At 32.4% G+C, this 22,399-nt stretch overlaps 7 non-coding genes across 7 annotated transcripts; all 7 read left to right on the top strand.

The window, feature by feature from the left end:
• Positions 1-2,043: 2,043 nt before the first annotated feature.
• Positions 2,044-2,127, top strand: TRNAL-UAA (transfer RNA leucine (anticodon UAA)). Its single transcript has one exon. It is a non-coding gene; the product is annotated as a tRNA-Leu (tRNA).
• Positions 2,128-5,159: 3,032 nt separating this feature from the next.
• On the top strand, positions 5,160-5,243 carry TRNAL-UAA (transfer RNA leucine (anticodon UAA)). Its single transcript has one exon. It is a non-coding gene; the product is annotated as a tRNA-Leu (tRNA).
• A 3,032-nt stretch (positions 5,244-8,275) lies between these two features.
• Positions 8,276-8,359, top strand: TRNAL-UAA (transfer RNA leucine (anticodon UAA)). Its single transcript has one exon. It is a non-coding gene; the product is annotated as a tRNA-Leu (tRNA).
• Positions 8,360-11,391: 3,032 nt separating this feature from the next.
• On the top strand, positions 11,392-11,475 carry TRNAL-UAA (transfer RNA leucine (anticodon UAA)). The gene has a single exon. It is a non-coding gene; the product is annotated as a tRNA-Leu (tRNA).
• Positions 11,476-14,507: 3,032 nt separating this feature from the next.
• Positions 14,508-14,591, top strand: TRNAL-UAA (transfer RNA leucine (anticodon UAA)). Its single transcript has one exon. It is a non-coding gene; the product is annotated as a tRNA-Leu (tRNA).
• A 3,032-nt stretch (positions 14,592-17,623) lies between these two features.
• Positions 17,624-17,707, top strand: TRNAL-UAA (transfer RNA leucine (anticodon UAA)). Its single transcript has one exon. It is a non-coding gene; the product is annotated as a tRNA-Leu (tRNA).
• Positions 17,708-20,739: 3,032 nt separating this feature from the next.
• Positions 20,740-20,823, top strand: TRNAL-UAA (transfer RNA leucine (anticodon UAA)). Its single transcript has one exon. It is a non-coding gene; the product is annotated as a tRNA-Leu (tRNA).
• Positions 20,824-22,399: the final 1,576 nt, after the last annotated feature.

Below are 22,399 nucleotides of genomic sequence, written 5' to 3'. Positions count from 1 at the left end.
TGCTCCATTTAAGTCGAATCCTACTCAAATCTACTTAGTTTATGAAAGTCTTCGAACATCCAAACTCTAACAAAATTGATTCTACCTCGTCTCTGTGGTGATGAGCGAGAGACTACAGGCAAATAGCAGAATGGTCCGTCGAGATCCGTCTCTATAGAAAGACAGACGCGATAATCCCGACATTCTGTCAAAAATTGGAAATTTTTAGCATGAAACTGAGTCGCGACGCAACAATAGAATTTCGACAATTGTCTTTTGCTTTGTTGGAATGCGATTATTGAATTGTTCAGTGCGTTTTCTGAGTTTTGCTGTAATTAAAGCGATTATTTTGGGTAAGTTTAGTCCCAGATTTTTCTAGATTTAGGTATTTTTTAACATTGTTAGGCGCTAAATCACAATTAGCAGCGATAATTTTCCCACAACGAATATTTCGATAACAATCGTCGTGTGGTTTCTTCAAAGTGAAAAATCGAGCCTTTTGGGGAAATGCATTCAATCTTTTCTTTGTTAATTTTCGTCAATCGAGTCGAATTGTTAAAGCAAACTCGAATAATGAATTCTGTCATTTCGAGTTATAATTTTGTGTGTAATTTTTTGAACATTGAAAATGTGCGGCCCCGGACATATACAAAATAGATCATATGGCTCGTAATATCGCATGAGTTTGACATGCCTGCCTTAAAATATTAATTGTTTAATTTAATCTTTTTGGTCAATATTTGAATAATATAATATTTTACCCGTGAAAGGTGAATTGAATAATGAAAAAGATCATTTAAATAAAAGCCAAGATAGTTTTAAAAAAGTAAGTGTATAAATATGAATAAATTTTAGTTTACTTTTCTGAATTTTTAAATATCTTATTTACAAATCTTTTCAAAATAGACAGTTTGACGGGCCCTTCAAAAATCCGGGCCCTAGACATTTGTCTCATTTGTCTACGCGATGATCCGGCCTTGTTAAGAAATTACATTTGTATGTAACAAAATAAGAAATGGTTTGATAAATTATTATAAGTGTCGATCTACTTTTTATTTTGTACAAAATATAAAATTAAGTGAAATTCTGATTAAGTCGGTGGCAGAGACGCTCACCTTTGGCCCGGTCGTCTCGCGAGAGCCACAAAAATTACTTATTAAAAAATAATATTTAGTGAAGGTGTGTTAGAAATAAAAGAACTTGTTTTTATTTTAAAATTTTAATGTCTTTTTAACATTAAAAATACTTTTACATAAATGTAACTAGTAACGAAATTGCGCATAGGGCATGAAAGAAACATAAACTGCTCTCGGATTAATTTAAGGACAGATTTTTGTGACATTTCTACTTTGATATAACCTGCCGACCTAAAACTAATTAGTAGAAAACTTAATAAAAAAAAAATTTTAATTGGCTGTAAAATCCTAATACTTTAATACCTGAACAGCTGGTATCATGTACCGCTTTTTCCGAGTGCAATTTCACTTTATATGCAATTCCTTATAATTAAATAACACAAATTTTTCTAAAACAATTTCCTATATTTGTTTTGATATTATTTTTATGCTGTATTTTCCTTGAAATAAAACAATTTGTTCATCGACAGACAACTTTACACTCATTGGAAATATTTTGAAATTTTATTTTTGCACACCTGTAATGGCTGATGATTTCAGCTGTAGAAGAAAAACGAGTTGTGTTTTTTTAAGTACATTCTAGAGAGAATGATAGTTTCGGATAATCGTCACACAGAAGCTTATTCCCGTCGCTTCTGTAAAAAAATTTATAAGAAGCGAAATTGCAGACGAATTTCAGAAACCGTCCGCTTAGCAATTCTCAACTCGAAGTGAAACACACGCACGTTCGATGCGAAACCGAACAATTCGTTGCTATCGACGAATAACATGCGATAAAACGTGAAAAGTTGGTTGTAAAATGTCCAGCCGATGATGGTTCCTCCGAAAGCGGATAAGTGCGACGAAACTGCGAAACTCGTAGACAGGATCGATAACGACGATTGCTTTTCGATTTGATAATCAGGCGGTTAGGAAGTTGTTACGTCGTGTCAGAATGGCCGAGTGGTCTAAGGCGCCAGACTTAAGATCTGGTCCTCGTATGAGGGCGTGGGTTCGAACCCCACTTCTGACATGTTGTTTTGCACGAGTGAACTTTTATCGGGGGTTCAGTTTGCATCTGGAATGTTCTATGTTTTTGATACTTTAAAAAATGTTCTGTACGTGCCACTTTTTTAATTACATTTTTCTTTAATGATGTGAAATTCCAACTCTTGAAGAAAATATTATTTAAAACTTTTGTAAAACTATTGTAAAAAACTTAATACACGTATCAACTGAAGAAAAATTTGTGATGAAGTTTGCCATGTGTCCGAGTAAATACACCATATAGTTAGTGTTCAAGTTGCAGAAAATATTATTCTGAATTTTGCGCATTTATGATTTACATACGCAAACACTATGATGTATAAATGTTTTTACCGAAATCCCACTGAAGTCAGTACTTTACCTTAAAAGTTGGTTATTGATAACTCATGTGATTTTCGTAGGCAGCACAACATTACATCGTTTTTCTGTACTTTATTTATTTATGTAAAAAAAATAAATATATGAAACATAAACTATTACAAAGAAACAACAAAAAGAAACACAAAACACAATACAAATTTTTAACAACTTTTTAAAATTGTTACTAAGTTCTAAAATCTTTATAATATTTATAATATTTAGCAACTAAAAATAAAGATGTAAATTTACATATCTTAAATTTATTTAATTTAAAATAGATGAACTCAATCTCAGATTAGTACTGTAGTGTCTTGTCTCTGTACATCATACTGTTCCTTTAACAATAGATTCGTGCCTGTCATCTATTTAACTCCTTTCAAAAAAAGAGTTTTAAATTGAAATAAAGTGACTTCCGGCTTGCATCGGAAGTCCATGCATAGTTAATCGGAACATCCCGCCTCTAATCTTTTCATATCTGATCTCAACTTTCATCTACCTAACTGCGTTTTCGAGATTAAAAAAGGCCAGACATTTGGCATTCCTACATCTACAATTTTTTTTTAAATTGCAGCTCAACAACAATACAGAAACAACAGTTGCAGGAGAGACTACCATTGCTCCATTTAAGTCGAATCCTACTCAAATCTACTTAGTTTATGAAAGTCTTCGAACATCCAAACTCTAACAAAATTGATTCTACCTCGTCTCTGTGGTGATGAGCGAGAGACTACAGGCAAATAGCAGAATGGTCCGTCGAGATCCGTCTCTATAGAAAGACAGACGCGATAATCCCGACATTCTGTCAAAAATTGGAAATTTTTAGCATGAAACTGAGTCGCGACGCAACAATAGAATTTCGACAATTGTCTTTTGCTTTGTTGGAATGCGATTATTGAATTGTTCAGTGCGTTTTCTGAGTTTTGCTGTAATTAAAGCGATTATTTTGGGTAAGTTTAGTCCCAGATTTTTCTAGATTTAGGTATTTTTTAACATTGTTAGGCGCTAAATCACAATTAGCAGCGATAATTTTCCCACAACGAATATTTCGATAACAATCGTCGTGTGGTTTCTTCAAAGTGAAAAATCGAGCCTTTTGGGGAAATGCATTCAATCTTTTCTTTGTTAATTTTCGTCAATCGAGTCGAATTGTTAAAGCAAACTCGAATAATGAATTCTGTCATTTCGAGTTATAATTTTGTGTGTAATTTTTTGAACATTGAAAATGTGCGGCCCCGGACATATACAAAATAGATCATATGGCTCGTAATATCGCATGAGTTTGACATGCCTGCCTTAAAATATTAATTGTTTAATTTAATCTTTTTGGTCAATATTTGAATAATATAATATTTTACCCGTGAAAGGTGAATTGAATAATGAAAAAGATCATTTAAATAAAAGCCAAGATAGTTTTAAAAAAGTAAGTGTATAAATATGAATAAATTTTAGTTTACTTTTCTGAATTTTTAAATATCTTATTTACAAATCTTTTCAAAATAGACAGTTTGACGGGCCCTTCAAAAATCCGGGCCCTAGACATTTGTCTCATTTGTCTACGCGATGATCCGGCCTTGTTAAGAAATTACATTTGTATGTAACAAAATAAGAAATGGTTTGATAAATTATTATAAGTGTCGATCTACTTTTTATTTTGTACAAAATATAAAATTAAGTGAAATTCTGATTAAGTCGGTGGCAGAGACGCTCACCTTTGGCCCGGTCGTCTCGCGAGAGCCACAAAAATTACTTATTAAAAAATAATATTTAGTGAAGGTGTGTTAGAAATAAAAGAACTTGTTTTTATTTTAAAATTTTAATGTCTTTTTAACATTAAAAATACTTTTACATAAATGTAACTAGTAACGAAATTGCGCATAGGGCATGAAAGAAACATAAACTGCTCTCGGATTAATTTAAGGACAGATTTTTGTGACATTTCTACTTTGATATAACCTGCCGACCTAAAACTAATTAGTAGAAAACTTAATAAAAAAAAAATTTTAATTGGCTGTAAAATCCTAATACTTTAATACCTGAACAGCTGGTATCATGTACCGCTTTTTCCGAGTGCAATTTCACTTTATATGCAATTCCTTATAATTAAATAACACAAATTTTTCTAAAACAATTTCCTATATTTGTTTTGATATTATTTTTATGCTGTATTTTCCTTGAAATAAAACAATTTGTTCATCGACAGACAACTTTACACTCATTGGAAATATTTTGAAATTTTATTTTTGCACACCTGTAATGGCTGATGATTTCAGCTGTAGAAGAAAAACGAGTTGTGTTTTTTTAAGTACATTCTAGAGAGAATGATAGTTTCGGATAATCGTCACACAGAAGCTTATTCCCGTCGCTTCTGTAAAAAAATTTATAAGAAGCGAAATTGCAGACGAATTTCAGAAACCGTCCGCTTAGCAATTCTCAACTCGAAGTGAAACACACGCACGTTCGATGCGAAACCGAACAATTCGTTGCTATCGACGAATAACATGCGATAAAACGTGAAAAGTTGGTTGTAAAATGTCCAGCCGATGATGGTTCCTCCGAAAGCGGATAAGTGCGACGAAACTGCGAAACTCGTAGACAGGATCGATAACGACGATTGCTTTTCGATTTGATAATCAGGCGGTTAGGAAGTTGTTACGTCGTGTCAGAATGGCCGAGTGGTCTAAGGCGCCAGACTTAAGATCTGGTCCTCGTATGAGGGCGTGGGTTCGAACCCCACTTCTGACATGTTGTTTTGCACGAGTGAACTTTTATCGGGGGTTCAGTTTGCATCTGGAATGTTCTATGTTTTTGATACTTTAAAAAATGTTCTGTACGTGCCACTTTTTTAATTACATTTTTCTTTAATGATGTGAAATTCCAACTCTTGAAGAAAATATTATTTAAAACTTTTGTAAAACTATTGTAAAAAACTTAATACACGTATCAACTGAAGAAAAATTTGTGATGAAGTTTGCCATGTGTCCGAGTAAATACACCATATAGTTAGTGTTCAAGTTGCAGAAAATATTATTCTGAATTTTGCGCATTTATGATTTACATACGCAAACACTATGATGTATAAATGTTTTTACCGAAATCCCACTGAAGTCAGTACTTTACCTTAAAAGTTGGTTATTGATAACTCATGTGATTTTCGTAGGCAGCACAACATTACATCGTTTTTCTGTACTTTATTTATTTATGTAAAAAAAATAAATATATGAAACATAAACTATTACAAAGAAACAACAAAAAGAAACACAAAACACAATACAAATTTTTAACAACTTTTTAAAATTGTTACTAAGTTCTAAAATCTTTATAATATTTATAATATTTAGCAACTAAAAATAAAGATGTAAATTTACATATCTTAAATTTATTTAATTTAAAATAGATGAACTCAATCTCAGATTAGTACTGTAGTGTCTTGTCTCTGTACATCATACTGTTCCTTTAACAATAGATTCGTGCCTGTCATCTATTTAACTCCTTTCAAAAAAAGAGTTTTAAATTGAAATAAAGTGACTTCCGGCTTGCATCGGAAGTCCATGCATAGTTAATCGGAACATCCCGCCTCTAATCTTTTCATATCTGATCTCAACTTTCATCTACCTAACTGCGTTTTCGAGATTAAAAAAGGCCAGACATTTGGCATTCCTACATCTACAATTTTTTTTTAAATTGCAGCTCAACAACAATACAGAAACAACAGTTGCAGGAGAGACTACCATTGCTCCATTTAAGTCGAATCCTACTCAAATCTACTTAGTTTATGAAAGTCTTCGAACATCCAAACTCTAACAAAATTGATTCTACCTCGTCTCTGTGGTGATGAGCGAGAGACTACAGGCAAATAGCAGAATGGTCCGTCGAGATCCGTCTCTATAGAAAGACAGACGCGATAATCCCGACATTCTGTCAAAAATTGGAAATTTTTAGCATGAAACTGAGTCGCGACGCAACAATAGAATTTCGACAATTGTCTTTTGCTTTGTTGGAATGCGATTATTGAATTGTTCAGTGCGTTTTCTGAGTTTTGCTGTAATTAAAGCGATTATTTTGGGTAAGTTTAGTCCCAGATTTTTCTAGATTTAGGTATTTTTTAACATTGTTAGGCGCTAAATCACAATTAGCAGCGATAATTTTCCCACAACGAATATTTCGATAACAATCGTCGTGTGGTTTCTTCAAAGTGAAAAATCGAGCCTTTTGGGGAAATGCATTCAATCTTTTCTTTGTTAATTTTCGTCAATCGAGTCGAATTGTTAAAGCAAACTCGAATAATGAATTCTGTCATTTCGAGTTATAATTTTGTGTGTAATTTTTTGAACATTGAAAATGTGCGGCCCCGGACATATACAAAATAGATCATATGGCTCGTAATATCGCATGAGTTTGACATGCCTGCCTTAAAATATTAATTGTTTAATTTAATCTTTTTGGTCAATATTTGAATAATATAATATTTTACCCGTGAAAGGTGAATTGAATAATGAAAAAGATCATTTAAATAAAAGCCAAGATAGTTTTAAAAAAGTAAGTGTATAAATATGAATAAATTTTAGTTTACTTTTCTGAATTTTTAAATATCTTATTTACAAATCTTTTCAAAATAGACAGTTTGACGGGCCCTTCAAAAATCCGGGCCCTAGACATTTGTCTCATTTGTCTACGCGATGATCCGGCCTTGTTAAGAAATTACATTTGTATGTAACAAAATAAGAAATGGTTTGATAAATTATTATAAGTGTCGATCTACTTTTTATTTTGTACAAAATATAAAATTAAGTGAAATTCTGATTAAGTCGGTGGCAGAGACGCTCACCTTTGGCCCGGTCGTCTCGCGAGAGCCACAAAAATTACTTATTAAAAAATAATATTTAGTGAAGGTGTGTTAGAAATAAAAGAACTTGTTTTTATTTTAAAATTTTAATGTCTTTTTAACATTAAAAATACTTTTACATAAATGTAACTAGTAACGAAATTGCGCATAGGGCATGAAAGAAACATAAACTGCTCTCGGATTAATTTAAGGACAGATTTTTGTGACATTTCTACTTTGATATAACCTGCCGACCTAAAACTAATTAGTAGAAAACTTAATAAAAAAAAAATTTTAATTGGCTGTAAAATCCTAATACTTTAATACCTGAACAGCTGGTATCATGTACCGCTTTTTCCGAGTGCAATTTCACTTTATATGCAATTCCTTATAATTAAATAACACAAATTTTTCTAAAACAATTTCCTATATTTGTTTTGATATTATTTTTATGCTGTATTTTCCTTGAAATAAAACAATTTGTTCATCGACAGACAACTTTACACTCATTGGAAATATTTTGAAATTTTATTTTTGCACACCTGTAATGGCTGATGATTTCAGCTGTAGAAGAAAAACGAGTTGTGTTTTTTTAAGTACATTCTAGAGAGAATGATAGTTTCGGATAATCGTCACACAGAAGCTTATTCCCGTCGCTTCTGTAAAAAAATTTATAAGAAGCGAAATTGCAGACGAATTTCAGAAACCGTCCGCTTAGCAATTCTCAACTCGAAGTGAAACACACGCACGTTCGATGCGAAACCGAACAATTCGTTGCTATCGACGAATAACATGCGATAAAACGTGAAAAGTTGGTTGTAAAATGTCCAGCCGATGATGGTTCCTCCGAAAGCGGATAAGTGCGACGAAACTGCGAAACTCGTAGACAGGATCGATAACGACGATTGCTTTTCGATTTGATAATCAGGCGGTTAGGAAGTTGTTACGTCGTGTCAGAATGGCCGAGTGGTCTAAGGCGCCAGACTTAAGATCTGGTCCTCGTATGAGGGCGTGGGTTCGAACCCCACTTCTGACATGTTGTTTTGCACGAGTGAACTTTTATCGGGGGTTCAGTTTGCATCTGGAATGTTCTATGTTTTTGATACTTTAAAAAATGTTCTGTACGTGCCACTTTTTTAATTACATTTTTCTTTAATGATGTGAAATTCCAACTCTTGAAGAAAATATTATTTAAAACTTTTGTAAAACTATTGTAAAAAACTTAATACACGTATCAACTGAAGAAAAATTTGTGATGAAGTTTGCCATGTGTCCGAGTAAATACACCATATAGTTAGTGTTCAAGTTGCAGAAAATATTATTCTGAATTTTGCGCATTTATGATTTACATACGCAAACACTATGATGTATAAATGTTTTTACCGAAATCCCACTGAAGTCAGTACTTTACCTTAAAAGTTGGTTATTGATAACTCATGTGATTTTCGTAGGCAGCACAACATTACATCGTTTTTCTGTACTTTATTTATTTATGTAAAAAAAATAAATATATGAAACATAAACTATTACAAAGAAACAACAAAAAGAAACACAAAACACAATACAAATTTTTAACAACTTTTTAAAATTGTTACTAAGTTCTAAAATCTTTATAATATTTATAATATTTAGCAACTAAAAATAAAGATGTAAATTTACATATCTTAAATTTATTTAATTTAAAATAGATGAACTCAATCTCAGATTAGTACTGTAGTGTCTTGTCTCTGTACATCATACTGTTCCTTTAACAATAGATTCGTGCCTGTCATCTATTTAACTCCTTTCAAAAAAAGAGTTTTAAATTGAAATAAAGTGACTTCCGGCTTGCATCGGAAGTCCATGCATAGTTAATCGGAACATCCCGCCTCTAATCTTTTCATATCTGATCTCAACTTTCATCTACCTAACTGCGTTTTCGAGATTAAAAAAGGCCAGACATTTGGCATTCCTACATCTACAATTTTTTTTTAAATTGCAGCTCAACAACAATACAGAAACAACAGTTGCAGGAGAGACTACCATTGCTCCATTTAAGTCGAATCCTACTCAAATCTACTTAGTTTATGAAAGTCTTCGAACATCCAAACTCTAACAAAATTGATTCTACCTCGTCTCTGTGGTGATGAGCGAGAGACTACAGGCAAATAGCAGAATGGTCCGTCGAGATCCGTCTCTATAGAAAGACAGACGCGATAATCCCGACATTCTGTCAAAAATTGGAAATTTTTAGCATGAAACTGAGTCGCGACGCAACAATAGAATTTCGACAATTGTCTTTTGCTTTGTTGGAATGCGATTATTGAATTGTTCAGTGCGTTTTCTGAGTTTTGCTGTAATTAAAGCGATTATTTTGGGTAAGTTTAGTCCCAGATTTTTCTAGATTTAGGTATTTTTTAACATTGTTAGGCGCTAAATCACAATTAGCAGCGATAATTTTCCCACAACGAATATTTCGATAACAATCGTCGTGTGGTTTCTTCAAAGTGAAAAATCGAGCCTTTTGGGGAAATGCATTCAATCTTTTCTTTGTTAATTTTCGTCAATCGAGTCGAATTGTTAAAGCAAACTCGAATAATGAATTCTGTCATTTCGAGTTATAATTTTGTGTGTAATTTTTTGAACATTGAAAATGTGCGGCCCCGGACATATACAAAATAGATCATATGGCTCGTAATATCGCATGAGTTTGACATGCCTGCCTTAAAATATTAATTGTTTAATTTAATCTTTTTGGTCAATATTTGAATAATATAATATTTTACCCGTGAAAGGTGAATTGAATAATGAAAAAGATCATTTAAATAAAAGCCAAGATAGTTTTAAAAAAGTAAGTGTATAAATATGAATAAATTTTAGTTTACTTTTCTGAATTTTTAAATATCTTATTTACAAATCTTTTCAAAATAGACAGTTTGACGGGCCCTTCAAAAATCCGGGCCCTAGACATTTGTCTCATTTGTCTACGCGATGATCCGGCCTTGTTAAGAAATTACATTTGTATGTAACAAAATAAGAAATGGTTTGATAAATTATTATAAGTGTCGATCTACTTTTTATTTTGTACAAAATATAAAATTAAGTGAAATTCTGATTAAGTCGGTGGCAGAGACGCTCACCTTTGGCCCGGTCGTCTCGCGAGAGCCACAAAAATTACTTATTAAAAAATAATATTTAGTGAAGGTGTGTTAGAAATAAAAGAACTTGTTTTTATTTTAAAATTTTAATGTCTTTTTAACATTAAAAATACTTTTACATAAATGTAACTAGTAACGAAATTGCGCATAGGGCATGAAAGAAACATAAACTGCTCTCGGATTAATTTAAGGACAGATTTTTGTGACATTTCTACTTTGATATAACCTGCCGACCTAAAACTAATTAGTAGAAAACTTAATAAAAAAAAAATTTTAATTGGCTGTAAAATCCTAATACTTTAATACCTGAACAGCTGGTATCATGTACCGCTTTTTCCGAGTGCAATTTCACTTTATATGCAATTCCTTATAATTAAATAACACAAATTTTTCTAAAACAATTTCCTATATTTGTTTTGATATTATTTTTATGCTGTATTTTCCTTGAAATAAAACAATTTGTTCATCGACAGACAACTTTACACTCATTGGAAATATTTTGAAATTTTATTTTTGCACACCTGTAATGGCTGATGATTTCAGCTGTAGAAGAAAAACGAGTTGTGTTTTTTTAAGTACATTCTAGAGAGAATGATAGTTTCGGATAATCGTCACACAGAAGCTTATTCCCGTCGCTTCTGTAAAAAAATTTATAAGAAGCGAAATTGCAGACGAATTTCAGAAACCGTCCGCTTAGCAATTCTCAACTCGAAGTGAAACACACGCACGTTCGATGCGAAACCGAACAATTCGTTGCTATCGACGAATAACATGCGATAAAACGTGAAAAGTTGGTTGTAAAATGTCCAGCCGATGATGGTTCCTCCGAAAGCGGATAAGTGCGACGAAACTGCGAAACTCGTAGACAGGATCGATAACGACGATTGCTTTTCGATTTGATAATCAGGCGGTTAGGAAGTTGTTACGTCGTGTCAGAATGGCCGAGTGGTCTAAGGCGCCAGACTTAAGATCTGGTCCTCGTATGAGGGCGTGGGTTCGAACCCCACTTCTGACATGTTGTTTTGCACGAGTGAACTTTTATCGGGGGTTCAGTTTGCATCTGGAATGTTCTATGTTTTTGATACTTTAAAAAATGTTCTGTACGTGCCACTTTTTTAATTACATTTTTCTTTAATGATGTGAAATTCCAACTCTTGAAGAAAATATTATTTAAAACTTTTGTAAAACTATTGTAAAAAACTTAATACACGTATCAACTGAAGAAAAATTTGTGATGAAGTTTGCCATGTGTCCGAGTAAATACACCATATAGTTAGTGTTCAAGTTGCAGAAAATATTATTCTGAATTTTGCGCATTTATGATTTACATACGCAAACACTATGATGTATAAATGTTTTTACCGAAATCCCACTGAAGTCAGTACTTTACCTTAAAAGTTGGTTATTGATAACTCATGTGATTTTCGTAGGCAGCACAACATTACATCGTTTTTCTGTACTTTATTTATTTATGTAAAAAAAATAAATATATGAAACATAAACTATTACAAAGAAACAACAAAAAGAAACACAAAACACAATACAAATTTTTAACAACTTTTTAAAATTGTTACTAAGTTCTAAAATCTTTATAATATTTATAATATTTAGCAACTAAAAATAAAGATGTAAATTTACATATCTTAAATTTATTTAATTTAAAATAGATGAACTCAATCTCAGATTAGTACTGTAGTGTCTTGTCTCTGTACATCATACTGTTCCTTTAACAATAGATTCGTGCCTGTCATCTATTTAACTCCTTTCAAAAAAAGAGTTTTAAATTGAAATAAAGTGACTTCCGGCTTGCATCGGAAGTCCATGCATAGTTAATCGGAACATCCCGCCTCTAATCTTTTCATATCTGATCTCAACTTTCATCTACCTAACTGCGTTTTCGAGATTAAAAAAGGCCAGACATTTGGCATTCCTACATCTACAATTTTTTTTTAAATTGCAGCTCAACAACAATACAGAAACAACAGTTGCAGGAGAGACTACCATTGCTCCATTTAAGTCGAATCCTACTCAAATCTACTTAGTTTATGAAAGTCTTCGAACATCCAAACTCTAACAAAATTGATTCTACCTCGTCTCTGTGGTGATGAGCGAGAGACTACAGGCAAATAGCAGAATGGTCCGTCGAGATCCGTCTCTATAGAAAGACAGACGCGATAATCCCGACATTCTGTCAAAAATTGGAAATTTTTAGCATGAAACTGAGTCGCGACGCAACAATAGAATTTCGACAATTGTCTTTTGCTTTGTTGGAATGCGATTATTGAATTGTTCAGTGCGTTTTCTGAGTTTTGCTGTAATTAAAGCGATTATTTTGGGTAAGTTTAGTCCCAGATTTTTCTAGATTTAGGTATTTTTTAACATTGTTAGGCGCTAAATCACAATTAGCAGCGATAATTTTCCCACAACGAATATTTCGATAACAATCGTCGTGTGGTTTCTTCAAAGTGAAAAATCGAGCCTTTTGGGGAAATGCATTCAATCTTTTCTTTGTTAATTTTCGTCAATCGAGTCGAATTGTTAAAGCAAACTCGAATAATGAATTCTGTCATTTCGAGTTATAATTTTGTGTGTAATTTTTTGAACATTGAAAATGTGCGGCCCCGGACATATACAAAATAGATCATATGGCTCGTAATATCGCATGAGTTTGACATGCCTGCCTTAAAATATTAATTGTTTAATTTAATCTTTTTGGTCAATATTTGAATAATATAATATTTTACCCGTGAAAGGTGAATTGAATAATGAAAAAGATCATTTAAATAAAAGCCAAGATAGTTTTAAAAAAGTAAGTGTATAAATATGAATAAATTTTAGTTTACTTTTCTGAATTTTTAAATATCTTATTTACAAATCTTTTCAAAATAGACAGTTTGACGGGCCCTTCAAAAATCCGGGCCCTAGACATTTGTCTCATTTGTCTACGCGATGATCCGGCCTTGTTAAGAAATTACATTTGTATGTAACAAAATAAGAAATGGTTTGATAAATTATTATAAGTGTCGATCTACTTTTTATTTTGTACAAAATATAAAATTAAGTGAAATTCTGATTAAGTCGGTGGCAGAGACGCTCACCTTTGGCCCGGTCGTCTCGCGAGAGCCACAAAAATTACTTATTAAAAAATAATATTTAGTGAAGGTGTGTTAGAAATAAAAGAACTTGTTTTTATTTTAAAATTTTAATGTCTTTTTAACATTAAAAATACTTTTACATAAATGTAACTAGTAACGAAATTGCGCATAGGGCATGAAAGAAACATAAACTGCTCTCGGATTAATTTAAGGACAGATTTTTGTGACATTTCTACTTTGATATAACCTGCCGACCTAAAACTAATTAGTAGAAAACTTAATAAAAAAAAAATTTTAATTGGCTGTAAAATCCTAATACTTTAATACCTGAACAGCTGGTATCATGTACCGCTTTTTCCGAGTGCAATTTCACTTTATATGCAATTCCTTATAATTAAATAACACAAATTTTTCTAAAACAATTTCCTATATTTGTTTTGATATTATTTTTATGCTGTATTTTCCTTGAAATAAAACAATTTGTTCATCGACAGACAACTTTACACTCATTGGAAATATTTTGAAATTTTATTTTTGCACACCTGTAATGGCTGATGATTTCAGCTGTAGAAGAAAAACGAGTTGTGTTTTTTTAAGTACATTCTAGAGAGAATGATAGTTTCGGATAATCGTCACACAGAAGCTTATTCCCGTCGCTTCTGTAAAAAAATTTATAAGAAGCGAAATTGCAGACGAATTTCAGAAACCGTCCGCTTAGCAATTCTCAACTCGAAGTGAAACACACGCACGTTCGATGCGAAACCGAACAATTCGTTGCTATCGACGAATAACATGCGATAAAACGTGAAAAGTTGGTTGTAAAATGTCCAGCCGATGATGGTTCCTCCGAAAGCGGATAAGTGCGACGAAACTGCGAAACTCGTAGACAGGATCGATAACGACGATTGCTTTTCGATTTGATAATCAGGCGGTTAGGAAGTTGTTACGTCGTGTCAGAATGGCCGAGTGGTCTAAGGCGCCAGACTTAAGATCTGGTCCTCGTATGAGGGCGTGGGTTCGAACCCCACTTCTGACATGTTGTTTTGCACGAGTGAACTTTTATCGGGGGTTCAGTTTGCATCTGGAATGTTCTATGTTTTTGATACTTTAAAAAATGTTCTGTACGTGCCACTTTTTTAATTACATTTTTCTTTAATGATGTGAAATTCCAACTCTTGAAGAAAATATTATTTAAAACTTTTGTAAAACTATTGTAAAAAACTTAATACACGTATCAACTGAAGAAAAATTTGTGATGAAGTTTGCCATGTGTCCGAGTAAATACACCATATAGTTAGTGTTCAAGTTGCAGAAAATATTATTCTGAATTTTGCGCATTTATGATTTACATACGCAAACACTATGATGTATAAATGTTTTTACCGAAATCCCACTGAAGTCAGTACTTTACCTTAAAAGTTGGTTATTGATAACTCATGTGATTTTCGTAGGCAGCACAACATTACATCGTTTTTCTGTACTTTATTTATTTATGTAAAAAAAATAAATATATGAAACATAAACTATTACAAAGAAACAACAAAAAGAAACACAAAACACAATACAAATTTTTAACAACTTTTTAAAATTGTTACTAAGTTCTAAAATCTTTATAATATTTATAATATTTAGCAACTAAAAATAAAGATGTAAATTTACATATCTTAAATTTATTTAATTTAAAATAGATGAACTCAATCTCAGATTAGTACTGTAGTGTCTTGTCTCTGTACATCATACTGTTCCTTTAACAATAGATTCGTGCCTGTCATCTATTTAACTCCTTTCAAAAAAAGAGTTTTAAATTGAAATAAAGTGACTTCCGGCTTGCATCGGAAGTCCATGCATAGTTAATCGGAACATCCCGCCTCTAATCTTTTCATATCTGATCTCAACTTTCATCTACCTAACTGCGTTTTCGAGATTAAAAAAGGCCAGACATTTGGCATTCCTACATCTACAATTTTTTTTTAAATTGCAGCTCAACAACAATACAGAAACAACAGTTGCAGGAGAGACTACCATTGCTCCATTTAAGTCGAATCCTACTCAAATCTACTTAGTTTATGAAAGTCTTCGAACATCCAAACTCTAACAAAATTGATTCTACCTCGTCTCTGTGGTGATGAGCGAGAGACTACAGGCAAATAGCAGAATGGTCCGTCGAGATCCGTCTCTATAGAAAGACAGACGCGATAATCCCGACATTCTGTCAAAAATTGGAAATTTTTAGCATGAAACTGAGTCGCGACGCAACAATAGAATTTCGACAATTGTCTTTTGCTTTGTTGGAATGCGATTATTGAATTGTTCAGTGCGTTTTCTGAGTTTTGCTGTAATTAAAGCGATTATTTTGGGTAAGTTTAGTCCCAGATTTTTCTAGATTTAGGTATTTTTTAACATTGTTAGGCGCTAAATCACAATTAGCAGCGATAATTTTCCCACAACGAATATTTCGATAACAATCGTCGTGTGGTTTCTTCAAAGTGAAAAATCGAGCCTTTTGGGGAAATGCATTCAATCTTTTCTTTGTTAATTTTCGTCAATCGAGTCGAATTGTTAAAGCAAACTCGAATAATGAATTCTGTCATTTCGAGTTATAATTTTGTGTGTAATTTTTTGAACATTGAAAATGTGCGGCCCCGGACATATACAAAATAGATCATATGGCTCGTAATATCGCATGAGTTTGACATGCCTGCCTTAAAATATTAATTGTTTAATTTAATCTTTTTGGTCAATATTTGAATAATATAATATTTTACCCGTGAAAGGTGAATTGAATAATGAAAAAGATCATTTAAATAAAAGCCAAGATAGTTTTAAAAAAGTAAGTGTATAAATATGAATAAATTTTAGTTTACTTTTCTGAATTTTTAAATATCTTATTTACAAATCTTTTCAAAATAGACAGTTTGACGGGCCCTTCAAAAATCCGGGCCCTAGACATTTGTCTCATTTGTCTACGCGATGATCCGGCCTTGTTAAGAAATTACATTTGTATGTAACAAAATAAGAAATGGTTTGATAAATTATTATAAGTGTCGATCTACTTTTTATTTTGTACAAAATATAAAATTAAGTGAAATTCTGATTAAGTCGGTGGCAGAGACGCTCACCTTTGGCCCGGTCGTCTCGCGAGAGCCACAAAAATTACTTATTAAAAAATAATATTTAGTGAAGGTGTGTTAGAAATAAAAGAACTTGTTTTTATTTTAAAATTTTAATGTCTTTTTAACATTAAAAATACTTTTACATAAATGTAACTAGTAACGAAATTGCGCATAGGGCATGAAAGAAACATAAACTGCTCTCGGATTAATTTAAGGACAGATTTTTGTGACATTTCTACTTTGATATAACCTGCCGACCTAAAACTAATTAGTAGAAAACTTAATAAAAAAAAAATTTTAATTGGCTGTAAAATCCTAATACTTTAATACCTGAACAGCTGGTATCATGTACCGCTTTTTCCGAGTGCAATTTCACTTTATATGCAATTCCTTATAATTAAATAACACAAATTTTTCTAAAACAATTTCCTATATTTGTTTTGATATTATTTTTATGCTGTATTTTCCTTGAAATAAAACAATTTGTTCATCGACAGACAACTTTACACTCATTGGAAATATTTTGAAATTTTATTTTTGCACACCTGTAATGGCTGATGATTTCAGCTGTAGAAGAAAAACGAGTTGTGTTTTTTTAAGTACATTCTAGAGAGAATGATAGTTTCGGATAATCGTCACACAGAAGCTTATTCCCGTCGCTTCTGTAAAAAAATTTATAAGAAGCGAAATTGCAGACGAATTTCAGAAACCGTCCGCTTAGCAATTCTCAACTCGAAGTGAAACACACGCACGTTCGATGCGAAACCGAACAATTCGTTGCTATCGACGAATAACATGCGATAAAACGTGAAAAGTTGGTTGTAAAATGTCCAGCCGATGATGGTTCCTCCGAAAGCGGATAAGTGCGACGAAACTGCGAAACTCGTAGACAGGATCGATAACGACGATTGCTTTTCGATTTGATAATCAGGCGGTTAGGAAGTTGTTACGTCGTGTCAGAATGGCCGAGTGGTCTAAGGCGCCAGACTTAAGATCTGGTCCTCGTATGAGGGCGTGGGTTCGAACCCCACTTCTGACATGTTGTTTTGCACGAGTGAACTTTTATCGGGGGTTCAGTTTGCATCTGGAATGTTCTATGTTTTTGATACTTTAAAAAATGTTCTGTACGTGCCACTTTTTTAATTACATTTTTCTTTAATGATGTGAAATTCCAACTCTTGAAGAAAATATTATTTAAAACTTTTGTAAAACTATTGTAAAAAACTTAATACACGTATCAACTGAAGAAAAATTTGTGATGAAGTTTGCCATGTGTCCGAGTAAATACACCATATAGTTAGTGTTCAAGTTGCAGAAAATATTATTCTGAATTTTGCGCATTTATGATTTACATACGCAAACACTATGATGTATAAATGTTTTTACCGAAATCCCACTGAAGTCAGTACTTTACCTTAAAAGTTGGTTATTGATAACTCATGTGATTTTCGTAGGCAGCACAACATTACATCGTTTTTCTGTACTTTATTTATTTATGTAAAAAAAATAAATATATGAAACATAAACTATTACAAAGAAACAACAAAAAGAAACACAAAACACAATACAAATTTTTAACAACTTTTTAAAATTGTTACTAAGTTCTAAAATCTTTATAATATTTATAATATTTAGCAACTAAAAATAAAGATGTAAATTTACATATCTTAAATTTATTTAATTTAAAATAGATGAACTCAATCTCAGATTAGTACTGTAGTGTCTTGTCTCTGTACATCATACTGTTCCTTTAACAATAGATTCGTGCCTGTCATCTATTTAACTCCTTTCAAAAAAAGAGTTTTAAATTGAAATAAAGTGACTTCCGGCTTGCATCGGAAGTCCATGCATAGTTAATCGGAACATCCCGCCTCTAATCTTTTCATATCTGATCTCAACTTTCATCTACCTAACTGCGTTTTCGAGATTAAAAAAGGCCAGACATTTGGCATTCCTACATCTACAATTTTTTTTTAAATTGCAGCTCAACAACAATACAGAAACAACAGTTGCAGGAGAGACTACCATTGCTCCATTTAAGTCGAATCCTACTCAAATCTACTTAGTTTATGAAAGTCTTCGAACATCCAAACTCTAACAAAATTGATTCTACCTCGTCTCTGTGGTGATGAGCGAGAGACTACAGGCAAATAGCAGAATGGTCCGTCGAGATCCGTCTCTATAGAAAGACAGACGCGATAATCCCGACATTCTGTCAAAAATTGGAAATTTTTAGCATGAAACTGAGTCGCGACGCAACAATAGAATTTCGACAATTGTCTTTTGCTTTGTTGGAATGCGATTATTGAATTGTTCAGTGCGTTTTCTGAGTTTTGCTGTAATTAAAGCGATTATTTTGGGTAAGTTTAGTCCCAGATTTTTCTAGATTTAGGTATTTTTTAACATTGTTAGGCGCTAAATCACAATTAGCAGCGATAATTTTCCCACAACGAATATTTCGATAACAATCGTCGTGTGGTTTCTTCAAAGTGAAAAATCGAGCCTTTTGGGGAAATGCATTCAATCTTTTCTTTGTTAATTTTCGTCAATCGAGTCGAATTGTTAAAGCAAACTCGAATAATGAATTCTGTCATTTCGAGTTATAATTTTGTGTGTAATTTTTTGAACATTGAAAATGTGCGGCCCCGGACATATACAAAATAGATCATATGGCTCGTAATATCGCATGAGTTTGACATGCCTGCCTTAAAATATTAATTGTTTAATTTAATCTTTTTGGTCAATATTTGAATAATATAATATTTTACCCGTGAAAGGTGAATTGAATAATGAAAAAGATCATTTAAATAAAAGCCAAGATAGTTTTAAAAAAGTAAGTGTATAAATATGAATAAATTTTAGTTTACTTTTCTGAATTTTTAAATATCTTATTTACAAATCTTTTCAAAATAGACAGTTTGACGGGCCCTTCAAAAATCCGGGCCCTAGACATTTGTCTCATTTGTCTACGCGATGATCCGGCCTTGTTAAGAAATTACATTTGTATGTAACAAAATAAGAAATGGTTTGATAAATTATTATAAGTGTCGATCTACTTTTTATTTTGTACAAAATATAAAATTAAGTGAAATTCTGATTAAGTCGGTGGCAGAGACGCTCACCTTTGGCCCGGTCGTCTCGCGAGAGCCACAAAAATTACTTATTAAAAAATAATATTTAGTGAAGGTGTGTTAGAAATAAAAGAACTTGTTTTTATTTTAAAATTTTAATGTCTTTTTAACATTAAAAATACTTTTACATAAATGTAACTAGTAACGAAATTGCGCATAGGGCATGAAAGAAACATAAACTGCTCTCGGATTAATTTAAGGACAGATTTTTGTGACATTTCTACTTTGATATAACCTGCCGACCTAAAACTAATTAGTAGAAAACTTAATAAAAAAAAAATTTTAATTGGCTGTAAAATCCTAATACTTTAATACCTGAACAGCTGGTATCATGTACCGCTTTTTCCGAGTGCAATTTCACTTTATATGCAATTCCTTATAATTAAATAACACAAATTTTTCTAAAACAATTTCCTATATTTGTTTTGATATTATTTTTATGCTGTATTTTCCTTGAAATAAAACAATTTGTTCATCGACAGACAACTTTACACTCATTGGAAATATTTTGAAATTTTATTTTTGCACACCTGTAATGGCTGATGATTTCAGCTGTAGAAGAAAAACGAGTTGTGTTTTTTTAAGTACATTCTAGAGAGAATGATAGTTTCGGATAATCGTCACACAGAAGCTTATTCCCGTCGCTTCTGTAAAAAAATTTATAAGAAGCGAAATTGCAGACGAATTTCAGAAACCGTCCGCTTAGCAATTCTCAACTCGAAGTGAAACACACGCACGTTCGATGCGAAACCGAACAATTCGTTGCTATCGACGAATAACATGCGATAAAACGTGAAAAGTTGGTTGTAAAATGTCCAGCCGATGATGGTTCCTCCGAAAGCGGATAAGTGCGACGAAACTGCGAAACTCGTAGACAGGATCGATAACGACGATTGCTTTTCGATTTGATAATCAGGCGGTTAGGAAGTTGTTACGTCGTGTCAGAATGGCCGAGTGGTCTAAGGCGCCAGACTTAAGATCTGGTCCTCGTATGAGGGCGTGGGTTCGAACCCCACTTCTGACATGTTGTTTTGCACGAGTGAACTTTTATCGGGGGTTCAGTTTGCATCTGGAATGTTCTATGTTTTTGATACTTTAAAAAATGTTCTGTACGTGCCACTTTTTTAATTACATTTTTCTTTAATGATGTGAAATTCCAACTCTTGAAGAAAATATTATTTAAAACTTTTGTAAAACTATTGTAAAAAACTTAATACACGTATCAACTGAAGAAAAATTTGTGATGAAGTTTGCCATGTGTCCGAGTAAATACACCATATAGTTAGTGTTCAAGTTGCAGAAAATATTATTCTGAATTTTGCGCATTTATGATTTACATACGCAAACACTATGATGTATAAATGTTTTTACCGAAATCCCACTGAAGTCAGTACTTTACCTTAAAAGTTGGTTATTGATAACTCATGTGATTTTCGTAGGCAGCACAACATTACATCGTTTTTCTGTACTTTATTTATTTATGTAAAAAAAATAAATATATGAAACATAAACTATTACAAAGAAACAACAAAAAGAAACACAAAACACAATACAAATTTTTAACAACTTTTTAAAATTGTTACTAAGTTCTAAAATCTTTATAATATTTATAATATTTAGCAACTAAAAATAAAGATGTAAATTTACATATCTTAAATTTATTTAATTTAAAATAGATGAACTCAATCTCAGATTAGTACTGTAGTGTCTTGTCTCTGTACATCATACTGTTCCTTTAACAATAGATTCGTGCCTGTCATCTATTTAACTCCTTTCAAAAAAAGAGTTTTAAATTGAAATAAAGTGACTTCCGGCTTGCATCGGAAGTCCATGCATAGTTAATCGGAACATCCCGCCTCTAATCTTTTCATATCTGATCTCAACTTTCATCTACCTAACTGCGTTTTCGAGATTAAAAAAGGCCAGACATTTGGCATTCCTACATCTACAATTTTTTTTTAAATTGCAGCTCAACAACAATACAGAAACAACAGTTGCAGGAGAGACTACCATTGCTCCATTTAAGTCGAATCCTACTCAAATCTACTTAGTTTATGAAAGTCTTCGAACATCCAAACTCTAACAAAATTGATTCTACCTCGTCTCTGTGGTGATGAGCGAGAGACTACAGGCAAATAGCAGAATGGTCCGTCGAGATCCGTCTCTATAGAAAGACAGACGCGATAATCCCGACATTCTGTCAAAAATTGGAAATTTTTAGCATGAAACTGAGTCGCGACGCAACAATAGAATTTCGACAATTGTCTTTTGCTTTGTTGGAATGCGATTATTGAATTGTTCAGTGCGTTTTCTGAGTTTTGCTGTAATTAAAGCGATTATTTTGGGTAAGTTTAGTCCCAGATTTTTCTAGATTTAGGTATTTTTTAACATTGTTAGGCGCTAAATCACAATTAGCAGCGATAATTTTCCCACAACGAATATTTCGATAACAATCGTCGTGTGGTTTCTTCAAAGTGAAAAATCGAGCCTTTTGGGGAAATGCATTCAATCTTTTCTTTGTTAATTTTCGTCAATCGAGTCGAATTGTTAAAGCAAACTCGAATAATGAATTCTGTCATTTCGAGTTATAATTTTGTGTG

Source organism: Centruroides vittatus, unplaced genomic scaffold (genome assembly GCF_030686945.1).
Source record: "Centruroides vittatus isolate TY-2023 unplaced genomic scaffold, ASM3068694v2 scaffold_3192, whole genome shotgun sequence".
Taxonomy (NCBI): Eukaryota; Metazoa; Arthropoda; class Arachnida; order Scorpiones; family Buthidae; genus Centruroides; species Centruroides vittatus.
Note: the sequence above shows the minus strand (reverse complement) of the source record. Positions and strands in the feature narration are given on the sequence as shown.